The following is a 20,833-nucleotide window of genomic DNA, read 5'->3' on the forward strand; positions in this document are numbered from 1 at the left end:
TGCTGCGAATTAAGTCTCGCCGGCGAATGTTTAAGATGTGTGTGCTTCTGCCATTTCAGTAGGCGAGGTGAGCTGGGAATGGCGGAACGAGAGAGAGAGAGAAAGAGACGACTGCAAAGTCGCCGAGTAATCATTGAGGAGGCTGGAAAGCCAAAAGGACATTCTTACGAACTATATGAATAAACGGGAGAGATTCCCTTACCGTAACGCTGCGTCTGCCTCTGTGTATAAAAGGACATTGTTACACTATGCAAGGTGGTGTAGTGGGGGTGGCACCGGGAGGAGGGGGGGCCCCAACTGCAATCAACCAGCTTTAGGGGGGCCCAGCTTGCAAAAGGTTGAGAACCCCTGTCTTAAACCATCCGTTAACGAGGCTTCATTCTCAACAGGTGTGCGACAAAACCTTGCTTCCGCACCTTGGCCACGGTCCTGTAGCACCCTCTACAAGCCGAACGCTGCATGTCCCCCCACAGTGACTTGTTGACAACATTTTTGCATTTGAGCAAATTTCAAGAGTGTCATAGCAAAGGGTCTGAATACTTATGTTAATGAGGTATTTCTTTATTTCAATTTTAATACATTTGCAGACATTTCTAAAAATGTGTTTTTGCTTTGTCAATATGGGGTACTGTTTTAACCCATTTTAAAATTAGTCTATAACAAAATGTGGAAAAAGTGAAGGGGTCTGAATTCTTTCCGAAGTCACTGTTTACACACAGAAACACAACTAGACACACATATTTGCTAGTGGGAAGTTGGGTTATGTGGAGACAGAGAAACAATGGCTAGATTATGTGGATCCAGACGATCTATCTGCTTATTCATCTACAAACCTCTCTCCCTCTATCTGTCACTGCCAGACTAACATGATTCTAATGGAATCAGTAGAGGAGTGCAAAGATTCCATCAAGACCTCCTGCAACTGATCCTCTGTAAACTCAGGCAGAGGTGTAGAGGGGGGACTTGGGGGAGGATATGAAGGTGGGGGGGGGTTGAAGAGCACTCTTTTTACAGCCTTGACATAAACCCACAGCACAGGACCAAACCTCTAACCCAGATGGAAATACACACACACACACACACAGCAATGCAGTGTGGTAACAAACTGGTAGCTTTAATATGTTTACCTCCTCAAACTATTTTACTACCTCACCCCTCTCTCATTCTCCTCTCTCCCTCTGCAATTCATCTCTTCACCCTTCCTATTCCCTTGGCATCTCTCACCTATCTCTCTCTCCCTTCATCTCTCAACCCCCTTTTCCCATAAAGCCCTCTAGCCTCTCTTTGACTCCCTCCAATTATCAGGAAGATGATTAGCTGCTCTTCCTCTCCTCTCATTAGCTTTCTCCCCTCCTCCCTCACTCCTTCCGCCCCATGTGTTTCTGATTGGAGAGGGCCAGAGTGGATGGAGTGAGTAACTCTGATTGCAGATGAAGGCTGGACAGACAGACAGATAGACAGAGAGAGGAAATGCACTGTTGGAGGGAGAGGTTCTGTCTTCCTCTTCTCTCTTTCCACAACTCCTCTAGTTCTCTCTCACCTCACCTTCCCTTCTTCCTATCCCTCCATCTCTCTCTCACCCTCTCTGACTGTACTCCACACTTGTAATACTCACTTACACGCACTCCCCAATAACATAGCCATGTTACGAGACCAGACCATAGTGTATGGGATGATCAGTGGTTTAAATGGTGTGGTGCAGTCAGAGTGGTCAGATTTGGTCCAGATGTGGACCAACATTGAGTCTTTACTGGCAGGCAGAAGGGTAAATCACTGGACCAAACAGAGTCTGGTTCTGGGAACAGTGAGGAGGCGGGTGAGGCAGTATGGCATGAGGAGCTCAGACAGATAGGCTGGGGCAGAGCCATGTAAGGCCTTATAAGTGAGGAGCAGAACTTTGAAGTCAATCCTTTGATGGACAGGTAGCCAGTGGAGGTCCTGGAGTACAGAGGTGATGTGATGGTGGGTGGGGGTGGATGTCGAGGAGCAGGCCTTTATACTTTGTAGGCAGCAGTTGAGTGTGTTCAGTGCAGGTGAGGTGTCAGGCTTGGAGTGGATGTAGATTTGGGTGTCGTCTGCGTAGAGGTGGTAGCTGAGACCATGGCTACGGATGATGTGGCCAAGGGGGAGCATGTACAGTTAGGTCCGGAAATATTTGGACAGTGACACAATTTTCATAATTTTGGCTCTGTACGCCACCACAATGGATTTGAAATTAAACAATCGAGATGCAATTGAAGTGCAGACTTTCAGCTTTAATTCAAGGGGTTGAACAAAAATATTGTTGTTAGGGTGGGTGGTAGTGTGGTGGACCCAAGTGCGAAGAGATACTCAGACAGCAGCATTCAGTCGTGTTAAAACGGGGGTTTTAATATAGCAACGGTGAGGAGTGGGGAACAAACAAACACAGGGACCAAACGGTAAAACAAGGTTGGAGAAAACAAGCTCCGTATAAATAATGTACACACTTAACAAGTGGTATAATAAATCGAACGGGAATCACAGGGATAACGAGACAGACAGACAGACAGACAGACAGACAGACAGACAGGGTACTCACTACAGACAGGGAGGATCTCGGATGAAGACATGGGGAACACACAGGCTATTTATACAAATAGGGGACAGAACACACAGGTGGTATGATTTAAGGTAGATTGGGAGGCACTGACCCGTATAGCCAGAGGGGGGCGCCAGAGTCACCAGAAAGCAACCTCAGGCGTGACAATTGTATGAAACGTTTAGATTAGATTCAACTTTATTGTCATTGTGCAGAGTACAAGTACAGAGACAACGAAATGCAGTTAGCGTCTAACCCAGACCTGGGCATAGCACGGCCCGCGGGCCACATACGGCCCTTTGGCTGACGTTGACCGGCCCCCGTAGGGATAAATGGAAATTAGAAAATAAACGTATTGTTTTTTATTTATGTATACGTTTTTTAAGCGTACCTAATGACTCGATACGACTTGTCGTAAAACTGTGTGATGAGACGAGTCTGATTGACGGTATCTGACATTACCTTGTCACAAGATAGCCCTCAAAATGTCTGGTCACGCCAAAAAAAGAAAGGTCGATGCCTGATAAGTATTTATTTACAATACTCAGAGGTAAAGCTGTGTGTTTAGTTTGCGGAGAGCAGATTGCCGTTTTCAAGAATTACAATTTGAATCGACATTAAGAGACGAAACACGCGGGAAAATACAAAGAGTTGACCGGTGCTGAACGGTCACGGACAACAGAAGCTTTGCTAGCTAAGCTACAGAGGCAACAAGGCTTTTTTTTACCAAGCTTCACACATCCAGTGAGGCAGCAACCAAGACCAGCTTCGTGATATCCCACAAAATCGCTAAAAACAGCAAGTCATTCTCGGAGGGGGAGTTCATTAAAGAGTGCTTGGTGGACTCTGCGGCGCTAATATGCCCCGAGAAAAAAGAAGCACTTGAGAAAGTCCCGCTGTCCAGGCGAACCGTGACGAGAAGGATCGAGGACATCGCAGGGAATTTGGAGCTTCAGCTGCAAAGTGAGATTGCAAATTTGGACTTTTTCTCCTTAGCTTTGGACGAGAGCTGTGATGTCCGTGACACAGCCCAGTTACTTGTATTTTTACGTGGGATAACGAAAGACTTCAAGATTACGGAGGAGCTGGCAGCAGTGCGGTCAATGAAAGGGACGACGACGGGGAGCGATCTGTTTACGGAGGTAAATGCATACATGGACGAGCTGGGAATGAGATGGGACAGACTGGCAGGTGTCACAACCGATGGTTGTCCAAATCTGACGGGGAAAAATGTTGGACTTTTGAAACGAATGCAAGATAAAGTGACTGAAATCGACCCAGAGCAGAAATTGGTATTTTTACATTGTATTCTACATCAGAATGTGTTGTGCAAATCAGTGTTAAAAGTGAACCATGTTACTGATGTTGTAACTAAAATAGTATGCTTTATCAGGGCAAGAGCATTAAATCACAGACAGTTTGTTGAGCTTTTGGAGGAGCATGAGTCTGAACATGGTGACATTGGTTACCACACAACTGTCAGATGGCTCAGCCTGGGCAAAGTGCTGAAAAGAGTTTGGGACCTGAAAGCAGAGATTCAGGAGTTTTGTGAGAAGAAAGGCAAAGACATCCCAGAGCTCTCAGATGGGGACTGGATGGCAGATTTTGCATTTGCTGTGGATGTGACTGCACTGATGAATGAACTGATGAACTGATGAACACCAAACTGCAAGGCAAGGGCCTTTTTGTTCATGAAATGCACAGCCTGGTGAAGGCTTTCATGAGAAAGTTGCAGTTTCTTTCAAGCCAACTGGAGAGCAACACTCTCACTCACATGCAAACCCTGAAAGAAGTAAAACCATCAGCTGATCACCTCCACAGGTATCATCCATGTTAGGAGCACTGCATGGTGAGTTTTCAAGGCGATTTGAAGATTTCAAAACAGTTGAGGATGAAATGAGCATGATCTTCTCTCCCTTCACCTGCATTGTGGATAATGCACCCAGTGACGTTCAGCTGGAGCTCATTGACCTGCAGTCTGATGTGGTACTGGCAGAGCACTTTAAGTCAGAATCAGTGCTGGACTTTTACTCCTCTCTCAAAAAGGAGAACTTTCCAAACATGAGGAGACATGCTCAGAAGATGTTGGTTCTCTTTGGATCTACCTACATATGTGAACAAACATTTTCATTGATGAAGTTTAACAAATCCAGGTATAGATCCTCTCTCACTGATGATCATCTGTCAGCTGTGCTTCGCATAGCCACCTCAGACATTCAGCCTGACTTTGATACACTTGTTAAAGCCCAACAGAGACTAGATTTCTCTCACTGAACAAGAAAAAAAAACTGAAACAGTAAATTAGATGGTTAGACTGCTTAATATTTGGAGTACAAAGACAATATTGATGTCTTTAGAAAGCTAAGGATCTCCTCTTTCCAACAATACTGTATATTAAACTAAAATGTGTTTTGGGGTTAATGTGACTGAGTGGAGAAATGTCAAAATTGTTAAAAACATTCTTATTTTGGGTACCATTGTTTTTGAAAATGTGATTGAATAAATGACATTTCTTGTAAGGCAACCTCACTTTTTCATTGCTTAATAATCATAACATTTACTCTTACCAGTCACAGCTTGTCAAAACAATGCAATTTACCGCTTTTTACAAAGAAATAAAATTAATGTTATGGAGAATTGAGTTCAGGCTATTGGCCCGGCCCTCCATAATATTTTCTCTTTCTCATGTGGCCCCCTGGGAAAAAATAATTGCCCACCCCTGGTCTAACCAGAAGTGCAAAATAGCAGAAAGTGCAATGAACAGTATTTACAGGTAGTGCAATATATGATCAGTAGTAGTGCAGTATAATATATTATAGTATAAGCAGTATATATAGCAGTGCAGTATAGCAGTATGTGAGTAGCAGTAGCATTATAGCAGAATAAATAGTTACAGTATGAGCAGTGTAGCAGCATATGAGCTGTATAGGTAATGCAGTCTAGCAGTATATATGTATTAACAGTAACATGAGGTAGATGCAGAATAAATATAAATATGGAATGCCGTATAAACAGTATAAACAAGTATCTACAGTATGTGCAGTAGTATTAAAGAAAATATAGGATATGTGCATTATGAACAGTATGGACAGGTATGTACAGAAGAGCAGTGGTATTGAGTAAGAGTAAGAGCAGGGGAGGGGAGTAATAGTGCAATAGTGCAATTGTCCGGGTGGGGGGGGGGGGGGGGGGGGTTGCGGTTGTCAGGTAGGTGTAGTGTTCGTGTTCAGCAGGGTGACAGCCGCAGGGAAGAAGCTGCCTCTGAACCTACTGGTTCGGGTGCGGAGAGACCTGTAGCGCCTCCCGGAGGGGAGTGGGGTGAAAAGTCTATGGTTGGGGTGAGAGATGTCCTTGACGATGCTGCGTGCCTTACGCAAGCATCGTTTGCCCTGGACAGCCTCGATGGAGGGGAGTGAGGAACCGGTGATGCGTTGGGCAGTTTTCACCACCCTCTGCAGTGCTTTCCGGTCCGATGCCGAGCAGTTGCCATACCATACTGTGACACAGTTGGTAAGGATACTCTCGATGGTGCAGCGGTAGAAGTTCACCAGGATCTGAGGAGATAGATGGACCTTCTTTAGTCTCCTCAGGAAGAAGAGACGCTGGTGAGCCTTCTTTATCAGGGTGGAGGTGTTGAGGGTCCAGGAGAGGTCCTCAGAGATGTGGACACCCAGAAACTTGAAGCTGGTGACTCGCTCCACCTCAGTCCCGTTGATGAGGATGGGGGTGTGTGCGCCAGCTTTAGACTTCCTGAAGTCCACAATGAGTTCTTTGGTCTTCTTGGTGTTGAGAGCCAGGTTATTGTCGTTGCACCACACTGTTAGGTGCTGGACCTCCTCCCTGTAGGCCGACTCATCGTTGTTGCTGATGAGACCGATCACCGTTGTGTCGTCTGCAAACTTAACAATGGTGTTTGAGCCATGTACAGGTGTGCAGTCGTAGGTGAAGAGGGAGTAAAGGAGGGGGCTCAGCACACAGCCTTGTGGAACGCCGGTGTTCAGGGTGAGGGTTGAGGAGGTGTGGTTGTGAAGCCTAACAGACTGCGGCCTGTTGGTCAGGAAGTCTAGAATCCAGTTGCAGAGGGAGGGGTTGATGCCCAGTTGCCTGAGTTTGGAGATCAGTTTGGAGGGGATGATGGTGTTGAATGCTGAGCTGAAGTCAATAAACAGCATTCTCACATAAGAGTTAGTCTTGTCGAGGTGGGACAGGGCGGAGTGAAGTGCCGTTGAAATGGCATCCTCTGTACTCCTGTTCTGCCGGTAGGCGAATTGAAAGGGGTCCAGTGTGGGTGGTAGGCAGGTCTTGAGTTGAGCTAAGACCAGCCTCTCGAAGCACTTCATGATGATGGGCGTGAGTGCCACTGGTCGGAAGTCATTTAAGCTCGTTGCAGTGGAGTGTTTTGGCACCGGCACGATGGTGGTGGTTTTGAAGCACGCGGGGACAGCTGCTTGGGCTAGGGACAGGTTGAATATGTCAGTCCAAACCTTAGTCAGCTGCACAGCGCAGGCCCTGAGGACACGTCCGGGGATCCCATCAGGACCAGCAGCCTTGCGTGCGTTAGTCCTGCTTAGTGCCGGTGGGGGATAGAGTGAGGGGCTGGTGATCCGCAGGGAGCACAGCCTTGATGGCCACCTCCTTGTTGTCCCTGTCAAAGTGGCCGTAGAAGTGGTTCAGCTCATCAGGGAGGGAGGCGTCAACGGAGAGGGGTGAGGTGTTAGATGGTTTGTAGTCAGTGATGGCCTGGATGCCCTGCCACATGCGTCGGGGGTCAGAGTTGTTTCTGAAGTGATCCTCTATCCTCAGCTTGTGGTTGTGCTTGGCCTTTTTGATGCCCCTCTGCAGATTAGCCCTGGATGAGCTATAGGCCCGAGCATCCCCTGATCTGAAGGCAGTGTCACGTGCCTTCAGCAGGAGTCGGACCTCACTGTTCATCCATGGCTTCTGATTAGGGAAAGTGGTGGTCCGCTTGAGTGTGGTGACACTGCTGATGTTGGAATTGATGTAGTCCAAAACAGATGAGGCATATGAATTAATGTCCGTGTGGGAGTCATGGGTGGCCTGAGTGGCAAACACACCCCAGTCAGTGTTTCCAAAACGCTGCTGGAGCGCTGAGTCAGCTCCCTCTGGCCAGACCTTGACTGTCCTCACTGTAGGTTTCACTCGTTTGATGAGTGCTGAGTACTTGGGCAGTAGGAACAATGAGAGGTGGTCTGATTGACCTAGGTGGGGGAGGGGAACGGCTTTGTACGCATCAGCCATGCTGGTGTATACTTGGTCCAATGTCCTGTCTCCTCTGGTGGGGCAAGAGACATTTCGGTGGAATTTGGGCAGTACAGTCTTTAAGTTGGAGTGATTGAAGTCACCCGCGACAATGAAGGCTGCCTCGGGATGCAGAGTCTGTTGTTTGCTAATGGCAGCATACAGTTCTTTCATAGCAATCTTAGCATTAGCATCCGGGGGGATATAGGCTGCCGTGATAACAGTGGACGTGAACTCTCTGGGCAGATAGAAAGGTCTACACTTAACCATGAGAAACTCCAGGTTAGCTGAGCAGTGACTCTCGGTGATGGTAGTGTCCGTGCACCACGTCTTGTTTACATAAATGCACAAACCTCCACCTCTGGTCTTACCGGAGTCGCCTGCTGTTCTGTCTGCTCGGAGAACGCAGCGCCCTGCTAGCTCGATAGCGTTGTCGGGAACCTCGCTGTTGAGCCAGGTTTCAGTGAAAACCATGATATTACAGTCCATAATCCATTTGTGGGTGGTGATCCGCAGCCGCAGTTCATCCATCTTGTTTGCCAGGGAACGAACATTTGCAAGGAAAAGGCTAGGTAGTGAGAGTCGGTGTGGAGTTAGCTTTAGCCTAGCTCTCAGCCCACCTCGGCTCCCTCGCCTGTGTTTTCGTTTCCGAGCCGGTCTGGGGCCTCTTCCGTTCGGTGTAGCGGAGTTAGCTGGACCCGCTGTTTTGCTAATCTCGGGTATATCGTCGATAAAGATGACTGGAGTGCCGGAACCGATGTCCAGAAGTTCTTGTCGGCTGTACGATATGAACGCTAAACTGTTTTTAGCGAGAATACTTAAGATAAACAAGCAAATAACTACTAGTTCGCAAACTCTGGAGAGACACTGAGCGTCGCGATGCATGCGCGCCGCCATCTTGGTCAGGAATTGCAACCATTTTTATACACAGTCCCCTATTTTCAGGGGCTCAAATGTAATTGGACAAATTAACATAATCATGAATAAAATGTTCATTTTTAATATTTTGTCGAGAACCCTTTGCAGGCAATGACAGCCTGAAGTCTCGAACCCATGGACATCACCAAATGATTTTGTGGTCAGAGAGACCCAAGTCAGCACCAGTCAGATTGTTGACAGAGAGGCCATTTGAACACACCATGTCAAGTGTATGACCACGGTTATGGGTGGCAAAGTCAGAGTTGGTTAAAGCCGAGGCAGCTCAGAGTCCCCATGGATGTTAAAGTCTCCAAGTAACAATGTGACAGAGCAGAGAGGGCTGAGAGAGGTGACAAGGTCTGAGAATTCAGTGAGGAACATGGGGTTAGGCTTGGGAGGATGGTAGATGGAGAGAATCAGCACTGGCTGGTGGGAAAAAAGTCCTTCTCCGCGGCCAGAGGGACTGGGTTGGTCAATGTAAACAGAGGGGGCAGCTTGGTTGAGCAGATAGTGTTCATTGGGCCTTTGCCATGTCTCAGTTAGGCACATTAGATCAATGTTGTTGCCACAAATGTATTCACTGAGTGTAAGAGCCTTGTTGTTGATGGAGCGGATGTTGTAGAGCATAGGTGTCAAACTCATTCCATGGAGGGCCGAGTGTCTACAGGTTTTTGGTTTTTCCTTTCAATTTAGACCTCGTCAACCAGGTGAGGGGAGTTCCATACTAATTAGTGACCTTAATTCATCAATCAAGTAGATGGGAAGAGCAAAAACCTGTAGACACTCGGCCCTCCATGGAATGAGTTTGACACCTATGTTGTAGAGGGTCGCTGAATCTCGTGGGGTCGGGTTGGGGGTCGCTTTTGGGAGGAGGTGTAGATTAGCTGGGTAGCCCTGTTTCTTAGCACTAGTATGACGAGAGGTCGACCAGAGAGGGGGTATTATGTGTCTTGGCTGTGTGCTTAGGGTTGTTGTACTAATTAACCTTTTTACCCTTTTGAAAAGCAGTAGTGGCTGGAGTTGGAGGACGGGTTTTTCCGAGACACACACACGCCATACTGGAGAGAACGAGAGTGAACAGCGAACACAACAGCTCCCGGGCATCCTTTGTGTATGATCGATAGTTTATGTTAAGTGTGTGCGGTGCACGGGTATTACCCACTCCGGACAACATCTCTGTGTGCTCTATGGTACAGAACCTGCAGTGGCTGGAGCATTACCACAACTGGCGCCCAACAGTACATGCCAGACGAGTGAGAGATGTCTGATCCCCATCCTCCTGGTCCTGTGTCCCTGCCCGCCCAGCCGGTTTCCTCCCTCGCTCAGATGGTGGGAGAGGTGACGGCGATGCACCGGGACCAAGTGACCTCGCTCAGGGAGCAGGCAGGGCTGACCCAGAGATACATAGACGCGCTCCACCAGCAGTCCCTCCTGCAGCAGCTGGTGGCAGCACCCTCGGCGAGGCTGCAGAACATTGCGCTCCCCAAGATGTCCCCTATGGACAACCCCCAGTCCTTCCTGGAGGTGTTTGAGGCGACGGCAGGGGCGTGCGGCTGGCTGGCGGAGGAGTGGGCTGTGCACTTGCTCCCCCTGCTAACGGGGAAAGCGCAGGAGGCAGCGTACGGCCTGCTGGCTGCATCCCGGAGGAGGTACGAAGATGTCAGTAGGGCAGCCCTGGACAGGACGAGTTACTCTCCCGAGGACCATCGCCGCCGGTTTTGACTGGCTAAGCTGGGGCCAGTCGACCGGCCGTTCGCCTTTGCTCAGCAGCTGCACGACGCGGCGACTAGGTGGCTGAAGCCAGGGGGAGGCTGAGGGAGAGGTAAGGATCGTGGGGCAGATCGTGTTGGAACAGTTTGTGAAAGGGCTGCCAGGACCGTGTCCTGGGTGTGGTGTCACCAGCCAGCGGCCGTCGCGTTGGCAGAGGACAATCTCATCGGGAACTCTCCAGCCCACCCCAGCACCGAAACGGAGAGGCGTCCCCTCTTCACCCTCGGCCCCACCTTCGCTCCAACCCCTTCCCCGACTTCCCCCGCACTAACTTCCACCCTGTTGGTTCTGTCCCCTCTCAGGTTCCGGCTGCCATGGGCGCTGTTCCCAACCCACAGGGGGCTCCTCAAATGTCAGGGCAGGAATGTTGGCGGTGCGGGCGGCCCGGCCACTTCCACCGCAAGTGCCCCCTCATGGAGGTCGGCCAGGTGATTCGGGTGATTCGCCAACATCCTCCCCCAGTCCAGGAGGGACGTACAGTGTTCCGGTAAGGACCCAAGGGGGTATACGCTGGATATATGTCTATGATCCACCAGAGCCTGGTTTGCCCCGAGGCTTTGGTGGAGGCAGCGTGGGTATCTATCAGGTGTGTGTATTGGGATATTCACAAGTACCCTATGGTGTTGGTAGAAATTAAGTATAGGGGAAAAACGCATAATGTCAAGGCCGCAGTTAGCTCCCGTCTGGTGCACCCCCTAATTTTGGGCACGGATTGGCCAGGCTTTCATAGGTTAGTGGGGCAGTGTGGGGGGGTGCGTTCACGACCGATAGGGGAATGCTAGTTAATCCCCCATACTGTACATCAGCTGGAAACTGTCCGAGAGGGAGTCCTGGTACAGTATAGTGGCGATCCGGTGGGCGGACCTTATAATCACATGGTTCCTTACATTGAAAGTAGTGTATGGGCCAACCAAGTCAGGTTTAGGCATTAACTTCGAGTGCACTGTAAAAATTAAAATACTCAAGGGCTTAGTAAAGATAACTCCTAGAAATCTATGATGTTGACAAAGAAAATGTAAGTTTATATCTTTAATATTTCTAGTACGGTAATTAATTTTAATTTGTTCCACAAATATTATTGATGTTTACTACATGTACATGTTAACTTAACTAAAACTCTCATGACCTCACACTTACCCACAATTCCCGAGCAAATATGCAAATATATTTCTTTCTGTTGCAAGGACATTGTGGGTAATTGTGAATTTCATTTCTTTCTGTTGCATTATCTCACTAACTAATGTACCTGTGATGTTGGTTCTTGTTTGATTATAACTGTATTATGTCTGAGCTTTTGTTCATGCACTGGCGTGAAATGTGTGAAAGTCTATAGGTACGGCCCTTCACATAACAATTACAATTGCAAATTAAGGTTCTTCAGCTTTGAGGAATTATGTGGTACATTTCTCATAGATTTTTTGTTCTTTTGAGGGGCACCTTTGAAGAACCTTTTTGATTTATATTTTGAACTCTGTAATAGAGGAACAGACTAATATATACTTTGTGGCATTGGGCACCACTAGCTGTTCCTGTCTGGCCCCGTTAGTCATGTTCATACGATACATTAGACTGTTCTTAATGGCAAAATGTGGGTTTGGCAAGTCCCTTACCCCGTCCATCCGTTGCCCATCAACCACGCTCACCTGCTGCAGCACGCTGGCTAGGTTGCGGTCCTCCATCTGAGCTGTCCCGAACCTCCCCTTCAGGCGGGCGGGCAGTGGGGCGGCGTCGGAATCCTCCAGGAACATCCCCATTAAGTCGGCGCCATCGTCAGGGGAGGGTGAGTCGCTGTCCGTGACGACGGCTTGGGTCTCAGCGAAGGCCCGTTCTGCGGCGGCGCTGCCGGCGCCCTCGGAGATGGGGTCCGTGGAGTCTCCCGCTCCCTCCTCGTTCACGGCGCACAGTTTGGGCGGTCGTGGGGTTCTTTTCCCTCGGTGGGCCCCCCGGGCCGGGTCTTCTCGGGTCATGTGGCTCCACAGTTCCTGGAATAGGGGAGTGTCCCTCCCGATCAGCACCTCCACGGGCAGCTCCGGGACGACTCCGACCGTCCCCTGGAAGATGCCCCGGGTGGTTTGGAGCCGGACGTGTGCAGTGGGGTAATGCCTGGTCTCCCCATGGATGCAGGTTACGGCGAGGGTTTCGGGTAGGTAGGGCCGTTGGGTGTACTGGGGCCGGGCGAGCGTCACCGCGCTACCCGAGTCCAGGAGCGCCGTGGCGTCCTGCCCATTGATGCGCACCGGGGTGATCGGGGGTGTTCCCGTCGGCTGAGCCCAACAGGCCGTCAGGAGCCCGCAGGGACGTCCGGGGTCGCTCGCCGAGGGCATGGACGCCTCCTAGGCGTGGGGGCAGGCCCAGGACAGATGACCCCCCTCACGACAGGAGAAACAGCGTCTCCGGTCGGCCGTCGCCTCCGGGCGACTCGTCGGTAACAGGGGCGGGATTCTTTTCGGTGTCCGGGCCACCCTCATCACGCCCTGGGCGGCCTGGTAGCCTTCCACCAGGGATACCAGCTGCTCGGCGCTCTGGGGGTTGTTCTGGCACGCATACCTCCGGGCCTCGTGGGGCAGCGCCCTCATATATCGGTCCATGACCACCCTCTCCACCGGCCCCAGGGAAGGGGGGTCAGATACCAACCACTTGTTGGCCACCCGAGTCAGTTCGTGCATCTGGGCCCGGGGGGAAGCGGCCGGGTCGAAGGTCCACTCGTGGAGCTGTTGGGCCCGGGTCAAAAGGGTGTGGCCGAGCCGCTTGACGATCTCCGTCTTCAAGGTTGGGTATGGCACAAGCCCGCCCGCGCAGAGGTCCTGATAGCAACTTTGGGCCATGCCCGACAGAAATGGCGCCACCAGGCCTGTCCATTGATCAGGGGCCCAGCCTTCCCTCTGTGCTGTCCTCTCGAACATCTGGAGGTACGCCTCCACGTCGTCGTCCCCCGTTTGTTTGACCAGGAATTGGGCCGGAGTGGCGGACTTGTGCTGGCCCTGGGCCAGCAGGCCGGCGACGAGCTCCTCATGGCGGACTTGCTGCTTGACATTGAGGTCCACGAGCTGCGCTATCAGCTCCTGGAAATCCGTACCAGTGGCCATGGCGGGGTCTGGACTGGTTTCCCGGTGCTTGGCCCCCTGGTGTCTCTGCGGTTCACTGCGTTTGGGTCCCGGGTCGTTATGCCCGCATTCTCCACCAACTGTGACGGCCGCCGGGGTGTGCGGGCGCGTCACGGACCCAAACACAGTGTAAGCAGAGAGATCCACACCAGAATTACAGTCAAAAATATTTATTCGATTAGCGGGGAGAGGGAAATGATAGAGAGAGGGTGGGGTTGAGAAGGCGTCGTGTCGTGCACGGGCCCCGCAGGAGATCCGTCGTCGGGAAGATAGCAGGGGGTTTCGGTACACGGTGGGTGGTCCTCTTACGTTCCAGGTCGGGGCGGCAGCAGGGTAGTCAGACAGGCGAAGGTTGGCAACGTAGCGGGCTCTCGGACGGTCTCGGGGTCGGGCTTCAAAGGGGGCTCTCAAATGGTCAGGGATCGTACACAGGTCGACGGTGACTTGGCTTACTCTCGCTCTCATACACTACTCCGTGGTTCGCCTTAGCAACTCCTCTCCTCTGGGTGCTCCGAGGGCTCCTTTTGTCCCGTCTCTGCTGCTCCTGCTGATGCCCTTCACCTGTGCCTTGATGGGCAGGAACTCCATGTATGGGCATACGGTGCTTATCTCTACGGGTTGCAGCTGTGGCCCCTTGGGGCGCAGGAACTCCATACATGGTCCTGCCAACGACAACACGGGGCAAGAGAGGGACAGCAGAAACAGCAGAGACAAAGCGAGGCGAGATATACATTCCACTTACCACCGTCCCACACTCGCGCATGGGCTTAGGCACGGGGCGGGCGCCACAACTTGTATATCAATTGGAGAATTCCATACAATTATTGATTAATTCCATTAATGTACATATAATTCCCCATCAAAGTGGCCATTTATTTGTAATTTTATGACATTTACTAGTATTTGTATGGCTTTATACATATTTAAAACAGGAAAAACAAATATTTTGATACTCAAAAACTAATTTTTAGATTGGAAAATTCCATACAATGATTGATGAATTCTATTCATTTACATAAAATTCCCCATCAAAGTGGCCATTTATGTATGTAATTTTACCATATTTATTTACAATATTTTCCCAGCTTAAAACTTCATTTTAACATATAAGTTGTACTATTTCGACATTCAAAAATGTGTATTAAAATTAGATTTTAATCTTAAATATGCAGAAAAGTCTGTAAATTAACTATATTATTCTTTATTTTACCGAATGTAACTGTATTTTTATGGCTTTTCTATGTTCTTAAAAATTACGTTATTTTACTGTAATTTGAAAGCTTTTGACTGGCAACCCTGCTGCCAGACTTTTTAACGTTTTTTTTACGCCTTTTTTTCTTTTTTTTTTACAGTCCAGAGGGTCACATGCTCACGTGTAGATCACCGAACAGTGCCAGGCCTCATGACATCACACGCACGCACGCACACACACATACACACACATTTACATTTAAGTCATTTAGCAGACACTTTTATCCAAAGTGACTTACAATAAGTACATTTGACTAAGTAAGTGAATCAACTATACAGTCATCTTAAGTAAACCTTTGATGAGAACAAGTGCCATCGGCAGTCACAGTGCTAGACAAAGGAAGAAAACTTCCTTTTTTTTTTGCTTCCAAGTTCTGGTAATGTAGGGTGTAGGGAATGGAGAGGTCTGAGGAGGAGGAGCCCAGGTGTACCCTAAAGTCTACAGCGGAAGATATGTAGTGACTCTGCTGTCCTGACAGAGGTGGGAAGCTCATTCCACCACTGGGGCGCCAAGACAGACAAGAGCTGTGACTGAGCAGAGCGACCACTATGTCCTCGTAGAGACGGAGATATACAGTACCCTGCGTAAGTAATGGGACAGTGAAGCATGAGGTTAAAGTACAGATTCTGAGCTTTTGTTTGATGGTATTTGTGTACATATTGGTTTCACCATTCAGATATTACACTTTTTATGCATAGTCCCCCTATTTCAGGGTACCCAAAAGTGATGGGACAGATTCATCAAATGTCCAAATTAAGCACTCATGTTTAGTATTTGGTTGACAATCCTTTGAATGCAACTGCCTGAAGTCTGCGACCCATTGACCCCATCATACGCTGGGTGTCTTCTCTAGTGATGCTCTGCCAGGCCTGGATTTAAATCTGAATATTGACTTGTCAATATTGCCAGTCAAGAACTTTACACTTTGTGGCCCAAAAAACTCCCTAGTTGCTATGACAGTATGACACTCATTGTAGACTCTGAAGGCAAACGCACAGCCTAGAATCAATACCAGACATTGACAGCTTTCTTATGCCTGCAAAAATTATGGGACAGAACATTACCTGATTTACCAGAAACACCTGTCAAGCCAAGTCTCTGTCATCATATTTGTGCTTTAAATCAGGTATGGAGTGAACTGCATGGACAAGGGTATCAATTTAAGGCAGAATTGTAACTTGAGAAAAGTGTTCAAAATTGATGTAGAATGCTTGTCTATGACAGTGTCCTGGTACGGGGATTTGTTGCACCATATCTGTGCATATCTGTCTTCATGTTGTCTCTCAGGTGGACGTACAGCCGGTCTCTTTCACAAGTCTCTTCTTCCCCCACTCCCATTCTCTTTCTGCCTCCTTCCCCCTCTCTAACCCCCCCTTCCAAGGGCAAGGAGCCTTCATTGGTCAGTTCCCTCTCAGAGGGAGGGGCGTCAAGGATTTCTGTTCGCTGATTCGGTGGGCTGTTGGAGAGGAACGCTTCAGAGGTTAGCTCCACCCCTTCTTTCTCCTCACTGCTATCAGAGTTAACTGAACGTGACTGCACCACATGCAGAACCAGGCTCTTCTATCTGGAAAGGACCACAACACTACCATGTTAATCACTCATGATCACGGTGGAACAACACATTTAATTTGTGTTAAATTTAACATTCAAAAGTGATGTCACAAAAAAGAGATGGAAATCCTCAAACAACAACATCAATCATAACAGTTACAATAGAAAGGGCAATAATAAGGCCATACAGTACAAGTAAGACAGGCGTGTGTGTGTGTGTGTGTTGAAAGGGATAGTTCACCATTTTACAACTTATAGTCAGATGGTTCCTTGAAAGTAGTATATGGGCCAGGAGAAACTGTATTCCATGGTTCAGAGTTGTTTAAATAGCCATTGCTAACTTCAGCCAACCACTAACAAAAAAAAATGGGAGTTATAGGGAAACAAAAAAAAAGTTATACATTTGTGGCCAAATCAACTTCCGAACAAGTCAGAGACTCCACAATCTCTCCCGTTGTTTTTTTGTTTGTGGTGGTTAAAGTTAGCTTAAGGAAGTATGGCCATTTAAACAACTGTGAACCATGGATTACCATTTCTCCTGGCCCATAGACTACATTCAAGGTAAGGGACCATCTGACTAGAACATGTAAAATAGTGAACTATCCCTTTAATCTACCTGTTAAATTCCCTGCGGTTTGGAGCGTTGTCAGTGTGGATCTGTATTTATCTCATCAATTCCCCCAGTGGGTCTTTTCTTTTTACTCTGTAGAACCTTTACGAAGCATAATCAAAGACAACAGCTCACTCTACCCCTTAGCTTGTCTCCTCTCAGCAACGCCAGTACTTAAGCCAGAATGTAGCACATCATTCTTCAGCCCTGAAGGTGCCACAGTTAGTGTGTGTGTGCAGGCTTTTGTTCCAGCCCAGTGCTAACACACCATTTTCATAATAACCAGGGGCCTGATGATGTGTTGTTTAGCTGAACAAGGTGTGGCATAGAGTGCTGCAGACTGAAGATAACTACACCAGTAAAAACCTTCTGTGTGAAAGAGACATTTCCAAACTATGCATTAAGAAACATTTCTCACTCCTCTTCACAAGGTGCTGTGACTCACATAATGACTAGGTACTGTCTGTCTCTCCGTCAATCAATCACCTTTTATCTCTGTATGGATGGAGTGGACCCAGACAACACACCTCCAACTGAAATATTGTATCATGTCAGAGTGTGTGACAACAACATCAGATGTTCTGTAACCAGGGCATAGGTATGATTATTCAATGTAGTAGCTTCACTAGTGTTTGGTACTGTTATTTGTGGTAAGAAGTAGACAGAGGAGAGAGAGGGGTGATTGTAAGTGAGAAGGAAAGGAGAGAGGTATTTATACAAAAGAGGTAGAAAGGTGGTGAAAAGATAACAGGCTTGTCCTCTCAGTAGGCTGTATTATCTAATCATCTCATTATGTTATTATTCATATTATATATATTAAAAAAAAAGAGAGACTAATTGAGAGTGTGTGTGTGTGTGTGTGTGTGTGTGTTGTCTTTGTCTCATTCTTTGTGCAATCCCATCTCCATCTCCCATCCCCACATCTCCATCGATTTCCCACTCTCTCTCCCTCTCTGTCTTTTTATAATTATACTGTATATGTATAATTAATCTCTCTCTCTGATTGGACAGATCCCAATGACTCATTAGAGCTTTCCCTGATCTATCCCTAATCAGCTGGGAATCCTGCGTCATGACTAAGTGTGTGTGTGTGGAGACCCTGTCTGGATTTGACAAAAGCCAATGTTGTGTCATTCATAAGATGAGGACTTATTTTGAAGTTTGTGTGTGTGTGTGTGTGTTTGTTTGAGAGCAATTGATAGCAATTTCTAGTTCAAGCACATCCCTGCATTCCCCAAAGCAGGGATTTCTGATGACTTAGCTTGTTCTCTTTTCATATGAGGGAGAACTTACAGTTGTGGTCAGAAGTTTACATACACTTGTAAAGAACATGTATGTCATGGCAGTCTTGAGTTTCCAATCATTTCTACAACTCTTATTTTTCTGTGATGGATTGATTGGAGCACATACTTTTTTGTCACAAAAAACATTCATGAAGTTTGGTTCTTTTATGAATTTATTATGGGTCTTCTGAAAATGTGACAAAATCTGCTGGGTCAAAAATATACATACAGCAATGCTAATATTTGGTTAAATGTCCCTTGGCCATTTTCACCTCAATTAGACGCTTTTGGTAGCCATCCACAAGCTTCTGGCAAGCTTCTGGTTGAATCTTTGACCACTCCTCTTGACAGAATCGGTGCAGTTCAACTAAATTCGTTGGCCTTCTGACACAGACTTGTTTCTTCAGCACACTCCACATGTTCTCGATGGGGTTTAAGTCAGGACTTTGTGAAGGCCATTCTAAAACCTTAATTCTAGCCTGATTTAGCCATTCCTTTACCATGTTTGATGTGTGTTTGGGGTCATTGTCCTGTTGGAACACCCAACTACGTCCAAGACCCAACCTTCTGGCTGATAATTTTAGGATTTCCTGAAGAATTTGGAGGTAATCTTCCTTCTTCATTATTCCATTTACTTTCTGTAAAGCACCAGTTCCACTGGCAGCAAAACAGGCCCAGAGCATAATACTACCACCACCATGCTTGACGGTAGGTATGGTGTTCTTGGGGTGAAAGGCCTCACCTTCTCTCCTCCAAACATATTTCTGGTCGTTGTGGCCAAATAGCTAAATTTTTGTTTCATCTGACCACAGAACTTTCCTCCAGAAGGCCTTTTCTTTGTCCATGTGATCAGCAGCAAACTTCAGTCGAGCCTTAAGGTGCCGCTTCTGGAGCAACGGCTTCCTTCTTGCACGGCAGCCTCTCAGCCCATGGCGATGTAAAACACGCTTGACTGTGGACACTGACACCTGTGTTCCAGCAGCTTCTAATTCATGGCAGACCTGCTTTTTGGTGGTTCTTGGTTGACTCTTGACCATCCTGACCAATTTTCTCTCAGCAGCAGGTGATTGCTTGCGTTTTCTTCCTGATCGTGGCAGTGACACGCATGTGGTGCCATGCATTTTATACTTACAAACAATTGTTTGCACAGTTGATCTTGGGACCTGTAGCTGCTTTGAAATGGCTCCAAGTGACTTTCCTGACTTGTTCAAGTCAATGATGCGCTTTTTCAGATCCGTGCTGAACTCCTTAGACTTTCCCATTGTAGCGTTTTTGGCTGAGTGTAATGAGTGTATCAAACGAGCCCTATTTAAATGGGCTGAAATAAGTCACCAGCTGTAGTCAATCATAATCATTCATAAGAAGTTAAGAGGCCATGCCACAAAGCAAATTTGATTGACACAACTTTCTACATCACCAAAATTGATAATTCAAGGTGCTGTATGTATATTTTTGACCCAGCAGATTTTGTCACATTTTCAGAAGACCCATAATAAATTAATAAAAGAACCAAACTTCATGAATGTTTTTTGTGACAAAAAAGTATGTGCTCCAATCAATCCATCACAGAAAAATAAGAGTTGTAGAAATGATTGGAAACTCAAGACTGCCATGACATACATGTTCTTTACAAGTATATGTAAACTTCTGACCACAACTGTACATCTACATACATACTTTCCCCTCTCCACTCTCCTCTTTGACCGCAGTCTCTGGAGCGTAAAACAGCCTTCCCATAAGGTGGAATTGAGGAATTCCTCATGACTAATGCATTCTCTGAATGTTCGCAGTTCCCGAATCACTGATGAGGTTGTCCACAGTGCTCCAGGGAGTTCTACTGGTGTGTCACTCATACACACACACACACACACACACGGCTTTTTGCGCCAGTGACATCTGGATCAGTCTCAGTTGGTGTTGTTGCTCTAAGGACTCAAGTTGTGACATCATGGCCGTCAGGTTGCCATGAGGCTTTTTGGGATATACTGACGGCAACACACTGGTGGGGCAGACAAAGAGAGAGGGGGTAAGTGTTAAGTGTGTGTGTTTTTCCCCCCCCAAGAAGTGAGTTCTATATACCAGTTCAGATCATGTCTGTACCAGTGCCAATTGTTTTGTCAAGATTCCTTCAGTGATGTTAATGCTTGCGAAACAATGTAAATGTTTCTGCATAGGCAATATGGATGTGATTACCCCTATGGGGCAAAGCTATCTGACTGATGATGTGTGACAGTAAAAACAACACCACAAGATGACCTAATTAATAGTGTTTTTAAGTTGTTGTTTGTTGTTGTTCTGCTCTTGACCTTTTGTGTTTTGGTTTAATTACATGTCATTATTTTTTTGAGAATGTCAAACCACATCAGCTGCAGGACACATGGCCTGACTGTGAGCAGACCGGAACTCTTACTAGGAGGAGAGAGAGACAGAGAGGAAAGGAAGATGGAAAGTTAAGGAAAACAAAATGTCTGCTTTGACAATAGCTGCACATGTAGCCTACTTCCAGCAAAGTTGACTTGATTAAAA

Source organism: Argentina silus (genome assembly GCF_951799395.1).
Source record: "Argentina silus genome assembly, chromosome: Y".
Lineage (NCBI taxonomy): Eukaryota > Metazoa > Chordata > Actinopteri > Argentiniformes > Argentinidae > Argentina > Argentina silus.